Genomic DNA, 9,329 nt, shown 5'->3' with positions numbered 1-9,329 from the left:
TATAATAGTATAGAGTATTCGAATTTTGTTAATTGCTTTTAGTTAAGTTTAGCTATTCAATAGCTGGGGCAGATGGCTGGTGCAGTAGTTAGAGTGCAGGGTCTGAAGTCAAGAAGACCAAAATTCAAACATGGCCTCAGATATTACTAGCTATGTGACACTGGGCAAATCACTTACTATTTGCCTTCATTTGTAAAATGAGCTAGAAAAGGAAAAATTCCAGTATTTTTGCCAAGAAAACTCCAAATTGGGTCAAATAGGACTGAAAAATGACTAAACAAGTATAGAAACAATAACTATTTCAAACATAATTATGTGGCTATAGGCAAATTATATATATATATATATATATATATATATATATCCCTGACTTGCTATAATAATGAGAGAAAAAGATTAATTAAATAAGTGTGTTTGTATGAATAGAATAATAACTTAAAGAAGTGGAAATGATTGTTAGAATAAGAGCATAAATTATTAAAATATGAGGTTAAAAAGTTATGTTTATGAATAAAACCAAGAGCAGGTGAAAGCCAACAATCATAACATTTCTAGTTAACAAGAAATTGATCCATAAAATAAGTTGGCAAAAACAAATTATTAATGTTAGAAATAAGAAAAGGAAAATCATAATTTATGAAAAAAATTAAGAAAACTTAAAAATTATTCTGTATAGTTCCATGCCAATGAAATTTTTTAAAGAAATGGATGAAAACCTACAAAGTATTTAACATTCAAAATCAAAAAGACAAGAAATAGCCTATTAACCTCCAAAGAAGGAATTGTGCAGAAAATGAATGAACTGTTCCATTAAAAAGGCATTGGGACCATATTAATTTATATTTTAATCCTTCCCAATTATTAAAGAACATTTTTTCTATAAACCCTCTTTAAAGTATCTACCTGGTATTGCAGAGCCTTTTTTTTTTTTTTAAATAGTTGGTGATTATGGTCTTTAACAGATAAGTTTTTGACTTATATTGCCATAACTAGGCTTTGACACTTCTCTTCATCCCACTTTTATAGTGTGTGTGTGTGTGTGTGTGTGTGTGTGTGTGTGTGTGTGTGTGTGTGTGTTATAATGTAAACTCCTAGAGGGCAAGAATTGCTTTACTTATTTGCATTTGTATCTCTCTAGCACTTGGTACACAGTGCCTGACACATAGCACTATAAATACTCATATTCTCTCTCTCTCCTTCTCCCCTACACCTCCCTCCACCTCTCATCACACCATTTTAATAATTGAAAAGGCCATCTGTTTTCCTTGCTCTCACTACATCATCAATCCACTCTTTTCTTGTTCTTGATATCATTGTTTCCTATGAGATATCTTTTATACCATTTCTTGTATGTAAGCCACCATTGGTAATATGTTTTGATTCTACCTGCTCTGTATCTTTTCTATTATCTTTTGGGTCTTTAAATTATTGATTCATTTTTCCACTTACTTAATTGGAATCTAAAGATTTTTCCAGAGATGATAGGTTGATCTTTTGAAAAAGATTATGTCACTGAGAAATTCTTGTAGTGTTCCCTATAGGGCTCAGTGCACTTAGCACAATATTATCTGTAGATTGGATTATTAAGATAATCTTGTCATTAACAAGGATTCCCTCTTTTATTCATAATTTGCATAAGACATCCCTCATTACATTATTGAACACCTTAGATAAAGATATATTTTTATGTTAAATTCCTCATATAAGGCAGAATAGTTTTTCCAAGTTTACTTAAGATCTCTTGTGATATATATATATATATATATATATATATATATATATATATATATCACAAGAGATCTTATGTAAATATATATATATATATATATATATATATATATCACAAGAGATCTTATGTAAATATATATATATATATATATATATATGAGAGGTATCTTTGAAAAGAGTCTTTAAAACAACATTTTATTCTACAAATATGTTATTAAAGTCAACAATAATATGATTTTATGTTCTTTAAACCTCAAAGTCAGGTATCTAACTGTGTAGAAAATCATATGCAAAAATATTTATTTTTCTTTCTCACATTATAATCAAAGATATCCTTGCTATTTGCTGACAATTCTTATAAAAACTGAAAAAGGATTAGGAAGACATATTGATAGATATTTTATAATATCTTCTCAGTCCTCCTTTTTTGGAGTAAAGGCACTGTGTATAATCTTTTCCTTTTGGAGAGAATCTTCTCTAATTTGAATTATTTTACAAATTGATTTTCAATTGCTTTTAAAATTGTATCATCTCCAACATGGATTTCACCTCTGTCTATTTGTTAAGCTTCTTTTCTGAACTTCATTTTCCTAAGTACTACTGCCATTTTCTCACATAATTAATTGAGATAATAAATTTTCCCCTAAATACTGCTTTGACTGAACTTCCAAAATTTTTGTGTCTCATTGTTATCAGCTTTAATAAAATTATTGTTTATGTGATTTGTTCTTTTTTTAAATAAGTAATTTAGTCTCCAATTACCTTTTAACCTTTGTTTCAGAGTCCCTTTATGGAATATAATTTTTATTGAATTGTGTTTTGTAAAAGGTATGTTTAATTTTTCTGCTTTTCTTTTTTATCTGTAAGATAGTTGATTTGTATCTAGTTGATTTGTATGTATATTCCTTTTTATTACCATTCAACAATCTCCAAAATGTCAATCAAATTCAAGTTCTAAAATTCTAGTCAGGGTCTTTATTTTTTTATTTTAATTTTTTAGATTTATCTAGGTCTGAGAGGAGTAAATTGAAGTTCTCCACTATTATAATTTTACTGTTTTGCTTTTTTTTTCTCTATAACTCCTTTAATTTTTCCTTAAAGAATTAAGTTGTTGTGCTATTTGGTGCATATATATTAGTATTGATATTCATTTTATACAGTGCCTTTCAACAAAATGCAGCTTCCCTGTTTATCTCCTTTAACTGGGTCTGTTTTCACTCTTGTGTTGTCTGAGATCATAATTGTTACCCCTACCTTTGTATTTTAATTGACGCATAATAGACTTTTCTACAACTCTTTATTTTATCTTTATGTGTATCTTTCTGTTTCAAATGTGTTTCTTGCAAACAACATATTGTTGGATTTTGTTTTCTAATTCATTCGGTTATCCTCTTTCATTTTATGAGTGACTCCATACTATTCACTTTCACAATTGTATTTCTCTCCATCCTATTCTTTTATATTTTTCCTTCTCTTTGATTCCCATCACCTTTTTAAAGAGTTTGTTTTGCTTAAAAGTAATCCCTTCTATAACTTACCATTCCTCTTATTCATTACTTTCCCTTTCCCAATTTCCCTCCTATTTCCCATGAATGAAATGTATTTCTTTAGCCAGCTCTGTGTGTATACTTTCCTCTTTTGACCTGTTTGTAAGAGAGTGAGACTCAAGTGTTGATTGTTCTTCCTCCTCCATTCCTTCTTCCTTGTTTGTATAGACTTTTACTTGCACACCTCAATTATGTGATATAATCTTCCATGTCCTTCCCTTGTCTTACTCTTTCCCCTAATGTATTCCTCTTCTCCTCCCTTCCCCTTTTATTTTTCTTTAAGGTAATAAAAACATAATAAAGCTATTTCCTGGCTCTCTGTCTAATTGGACCGTCTCTATTATCTCTGATGATTGAGCTCTCTCATGTTAGAATATAAATGATTAGCTCAGAAAAAATTTTGAAATGCACAAAATTAGAGAATCTACCCCAAGACTATTTGTGTCTAACCTGTGGCAGAGCATTCTGAGCTCATATTGGTTGCTCTTGTAATTTATTATGAATTAACTTGCTCTAACATGGTGATGTCACTTTGGTCTTTTTTTGAGAACAACCTACCAACTAGAATATAAATAGTTTATCTTTAATTGGACCAATATGATTGTTGGCTCATGTTTAGCTTTTTATTGTTCTCTTGATTCTTACATTTGTATTTCAGATTTTCTTCTCAATTCTGGTCTTTTAATCAGGAATGCTTGATAGATTTCCATTTCACAAAAGATCCATTTTTCCCTCTGTAAGATTATATTCAGTTTTGCTAGCTAAGTTGTTCTTGATTGTAAGCCTAGATTTTTTTTCCTCCTGGAATATCATATTCCAAATTCTTTTCTTCTTCAAGTGGTGGTTGCTAAATTTTGTATGAGCCTCACTGTGGCTGCTTAGTACTTGAGTAATGCATTGGATACTAAAGTGAGAAATGCTTCCTGATAATTTGGTTTCGGGGCTTTTTTCCCCTTGTCCATTGGATGATTTTTATATCACATACTTTTAAAGAAATGTGACAGAAGAAGTATCTAACCTTTGGTATTTTCTATTTTTTCAGAGTCAACAGCCTTATCAGATATTTAGTTGGGGGCTACTATAACCTTATCTTTATCTTTCCTTCTAATTGGATGCAGAATCTGACTTTTAACCTATTAACTGATGATCTTGCTACATAGATATTTGATTGTGAAATGACTGCTATACCAGATCCAATTCTGTTAAGATAGCATGATTTCATTTTTTTTTTATTAATAGTTTTTATTTACCAGATATTTGCATGGGTAATTTTACAATATTGACAATTGCCAAATCATTTGTTCCAATTTTTCCCCTCCTTCCCCCCCCCTCCACATGGCACGTCGACCAATACATGTTAAATATGTTAGAGTATAAATTAAATACAATATATGTATACATGACCAAACAATTGTTTTGCTGAACAAAAAGAATCATATTTTGAAATAGTGTACATTTAGCCTGTGAAGGAAATCCAAAATGCAGGCAGACAAAATTAGAGGGATTGGAAATTCTATGTAGTGGTTCATAGTCATCTCCCAGAGTTCTTTCACTGGGTATAGCTGGTTCAGTTCATTATTGCTCTATTGGAACTGATTTGGTTCATCTCATTGTTGGAGAGGGCCACATCCATCAGAATTGATCATCATACAATATTGTTGTTGAAGTATATAATGATCTCCTGGTCCTGCTTATTTCACTCAGCATCAGTTCATGTAAGTCTCTCCAGGCCTTTCTGAAATCATCCTGTTGGTCATTTCTTACAGAACAATAATATTCCATAATATTCATATACCACAATTTATTCAGCCAATCTCCAATTGATGGGCATCCATGTAGTTTCCAGTTTCTGGCCACCACAAAGAGGGCTGCCACAAACATTCTTGCACATACAGGTCCCTTTCCCTTCTTTAAGATTTCTTTGGGATACAAACGCAGTAGCAACGCTGCTGGATCAAAGGGTATACACAGTTTAATAACTTTTTGAGCATAGTTCCAAATTGCTCTCCAGAATGGTTGGATGTATTCGCAGTTCCACCAACAATGTATCAGTGTCCCTGTTTTCCCACATCCCCTCCAACATTGTGCATTACCTTTCCCTGTCATTCTAGCCAATCTGACAGATGTGTAGTGGTATCTCAGAGTTGTCTTAATTTGCATTTCTCTGATTATTAATGATTTGGAGCATCTTTTCATATGACTAGAAATAGTTTCAATTTCTTTGTCCAAGAATTGCCTGTTCATATCCTTTGACCATTTATCAATTGGAGATTGGCTTGATTTCTTATATATTAGAGTCAATTCTCTATATATTTTGGAAATGAGACCTTTATCTGAACCTTTGACTGTAAAAATGTTTTCCCAGTTTATTGTTTCCCTTCTAATCTTATCTGCATTGATTTTGTTTGTACAAAAACTTTTCAATTTGATATAATCAAAGCTTTCTATTTTGTGATCAATAATGATCTCTAGTTCTTCTTTGGTCATGAATTCATTCCTCTTCCACAGGTCTGAGAGGTATCCTATGTTCCTCTAATTTATTTATAATCTCATTCTTTATTCCTAGGTCATGAACCCATTTTGACCTGACCTTGGTGTATGGTGTTAAGTGTGGATCAATGCCTAGTTTCTGCCATATTAATTTCCAATTTTCCCAGCAATTTTTGTCAAACATTGAGTTCTTATCCCAAAGGCTGGGGTCCTTGAGTTTGTCAAACACTAGGTTGTTAAAGTTATTAATTATTTTGTCCTTTAGACCCAACCTGTTCTACTGATCAACTAGTTTATTTTTTAGCCAATACCAAATGGTTTTGGTAACTGATGCTTTATAATATAATTTTAGATTTGGTACAGCTAGGCCACCTTAATTTGATTTTTTTTTCATTAATTCCCTTGAAATTCTTGACCTTTTGTTTTTCCATATGAACTTTGTTGTTACTGATTTCATTTTTAATGTTATTTATTGTCTCAGTCCAAACTTTCCAATTCTTTTTTTTAAATTAAAACTATTTATTTTCAAAACATATCCATAGATAATTTTCAACATTCACCCTTTGCAAAACCTTGTGTTCCAATTTTTTCCCCTTCCCTTTCCTACCCCCATCTCCTAGATGGGAAGTAATTCAATTACTAATTGCCAAATTAAACATTGCAATGCTTCTATACATATTTCCACAATTATCATGGTATACAAGAAAAATCAAATCAAAAAGGAAAAAAAATGAGAAAGAAAACAAATAAGAAAGGTAAAAATACTATGTTGTGATCCCATACTCAGTCCCCACATTCTTTTCTCTGGGTACAGATGGCTCTCTCCATCACAAGACCATTGGAACTGGCCTGAATCATCTTATTTTGTTGAAAAGAGCCATGTCTGTCAGAATTGATCATTGTATAATCTTCTTGTCATGTACAATGTTCTCTTGGTTCTACTCACTTCACTTAGCATCAGTTCATGTAAGTGTCTCTAGGTGTCTCTGAAATCATCTTGCTTGTCATTTGTTTTCTTTCTTTCTTTCCTTCCTTCCTCCCTCCCTCCTTCCCTTCCTCTCTTCCTCCCTTCCTCCCTTTTTCCCTTCCTCCCTTCCTTCTGATGAGGCAGTTGAGGTTAAGTGACTTGCCCAGGGTCACAAGCTGGAAAGTGTTAAGTTCTGAGGCCAGATCTGAACTCAAGTCCTCCTAACTTCAGGGCTGGTGCTCTAACCACTGTACCAACTAGCTACCCCCTGCTGATAGTTTCTGATTCAGCAGTAATATTCCATAACATTCATATACTATAACTTATTCAGCCATTCTTAAACTGATGAGAGTTGGAAATTCAGTTTCCAGTTCCTTGCCACTACAAAAAGGGCTGCTACAAACATTTTTGTACATGTGGGTCCTTTTCCCCTTCCTTTATGATTTCCTTGAGATACAGACCTACAAATAACACTGTGGGATTGAAGGGTACACAGTTTGATAGCCTTTTGGGCATAGTTCCAATAAGCCTTCCTATATGAGTAAGTCTCTATATGAGTAAAGAAATTATGATATATGAGTATGAGATTCCTAGTTAATATACAAACACTTGATTTCTTAATTCTTGATTTCAAGCCATATTTCTCAGTCTAGTTTTCTCTTTGTGGAGAACTTCGTGTAATGAAGTTAATGAAAAATAAGATATATGTTGATTTAGTTTGGAAGATTTTTGACAGAAATTGACACATAAGCTACATTTATCTTTGTGATGATTCGTTTATGCTTATTGTAACAGGGCAAGTAGAGGTGACCAAGTGTCCTATGAAATGGGATGTCTTGTTTGTAATGTTCTGTTGTCTCCAGAACCTGCCGATCGCTCTCCGGGAGGAGATCTGCTGTCTCAACTCAATCTCTTGGCCAGATTCTTCTTTCTGTAGAGAGCCTCCAACTCTGACCTAGAGTAGAGACTTTGACTCCTCCAGAGTGCCTCCCTCTTTTATCCTCCCAGAGAATGGGGGTGAAATAACTCAGGGGCTTCTGGGAAAAAATACTTCAACCAATGAACTTGCTCCTTTTAAACATTAAGCTCCTCCCCAGAAGTTCAAAGGGGTAAAACTCCCCTCTAAGGCCTGAACTAGAGAATTGTTAAGTACCGATTTAGCACTTAGTAAGAACCTACCATCTCATTATCTCATTAGCACTTAGTAAGAACTTAACACTTGTTGATTTTGATTGTATGATATAACTAATTTTTCAACTGTTTTATTTATCGATTCAAGGAGAAACTCTGGGTCTAACATTCCTTTAATTGCAATTTTTTGGATCTTCCTGTTTCATTTATACTGCATATCAATTTGGATATAGTTCAGCCCCTCCAGTGGTATATCAACAGTTACTTCTCCAGTAAAATGGGAGTGCAGAGGGGGAAATCTGTTGGAGGAAACAGAATTGAATAGGATTTCTTGAACAAATAAAGAGGTTAGCTTTGGTAAGGAGTACTTGGTAAGTATTTGGTAAGGCTACTTCATCATGTAACAGGGATGAAGGAGGAGGAAGTGATAGGAGATGAGAAAGATCCCTCTTTCTCAATTTGGATTCAATTTTTTCCTGTAAAATATGAAACAAGAATCTTAGCTGAGAGAGTGAGGGGAAAATAAACTTTGGGAAGTTTGGAGAAAGAAATAAAGATTTGGAAAAACTTTGTGGAAAATGAAAAAGTGAGTTGATAAGAGAAGTACAGAAGGATTGCCTAATGGCAGTGAGCCCAATTGAAGCCATTTACAATGCACTTAGATCATTTGAAGGATTTTCTCCTTCATTCAAGTAGCACATGTATAGGAATAAAGACAAACAGATGATGGAAGTGATTCAAGTCTAAGACTTGGCAAGGTGCAATTCATGAAATAATGAGTCTAGGAACTCAGGATGGAAGTATAGAATTCAATTAGCTCTCTGAGGGATCAAGATAGAGAAAAGAAGGGATATGATCTGAGAAATGAGAGGTCAAGGGATTTATCCACAGTGTGGATAAAGAGCAGGGTTTGGTAAGGAATGACAGAGAGAGAGGGAAAAGCCAGTGAAATATGGGCAGAGAAGGGGAGTTCGAAATTCTTGGATGTAATACTTGCTTCAGCAGCATATAGACTAAATTAGAATGATACAGAGAAGATTAGCATGGCCCTTGCATAAGAATGACATGGAAATTTGTGAAGCAAAATTCTTGGATATGGAAGTGGTACATTTGTGGGTGATGAGAAGATCAAAGGCTTGGAGAACAGAGAGGCTTGGATTCTTGAGGTAAAGTTAATATTAATGTTTAGGGCAAGAGTGGGTATGTGAAAGTGTGAGGCAGATACCAAAAAATTCAAAATAATGGAACATAGGTCAGGAAAGGATTCATTTTGGAGCAGTATTTGAGCTAAATATTGACAGAAATTACAAATTTTAAGAGATGAAGGAGATGCCTGTCTATCCTTTCACACTCAAAAAATACACAAGAATAGAAAACAGATAAGTTAGAGTGATGAGTATTATTGACATTTTAGAAAGTTTAGAGAAATAGAAATATGTAGACTTTACATTCCAGGAAAACATTTG

At 33.2% G+C, this 9,329-nt stretch overlaps 1 non-coding gene across 1 annotated transcript; it reads left to right on the top strand.

Moving 5' to 3' along the window:
* Positions 1 to 8,856: 8,856 nt before the first annotated feature.
* LOC141545290 (U6 spliceosomal RNA) lies at positions 8,857 to 8,958 on the top strand. The gene has a single exon (XR_012482967.1). It is a non-coding gene; the product is annotated as a U6 spliceosomal RNA (small nuclear RNA).
* The last annotated feature ends 371 nt before the right edge of the window (positions 8,959 to 9,329 follow it).

Source organism: Sminthopsis crassicaudata, chromosome 5 (assembly GCF_048593235.1).
Source record: "Sminthopsis crassicaudata isolate SCR6 chromosome 5, ASM4859323v1, whole genome shotgun sequence".
Taxonomy (NCBI): domain Eukaryota; kingdom Metazoa; phylum Chordata; class Mammalia; order Dasyuromorphia; family Dasyuridae; genus Sminthopsis; species Sminthopsis crassicaudata.
This window is presented reverse-complemented; position numbering and strand designations above follow the sequence as displayed.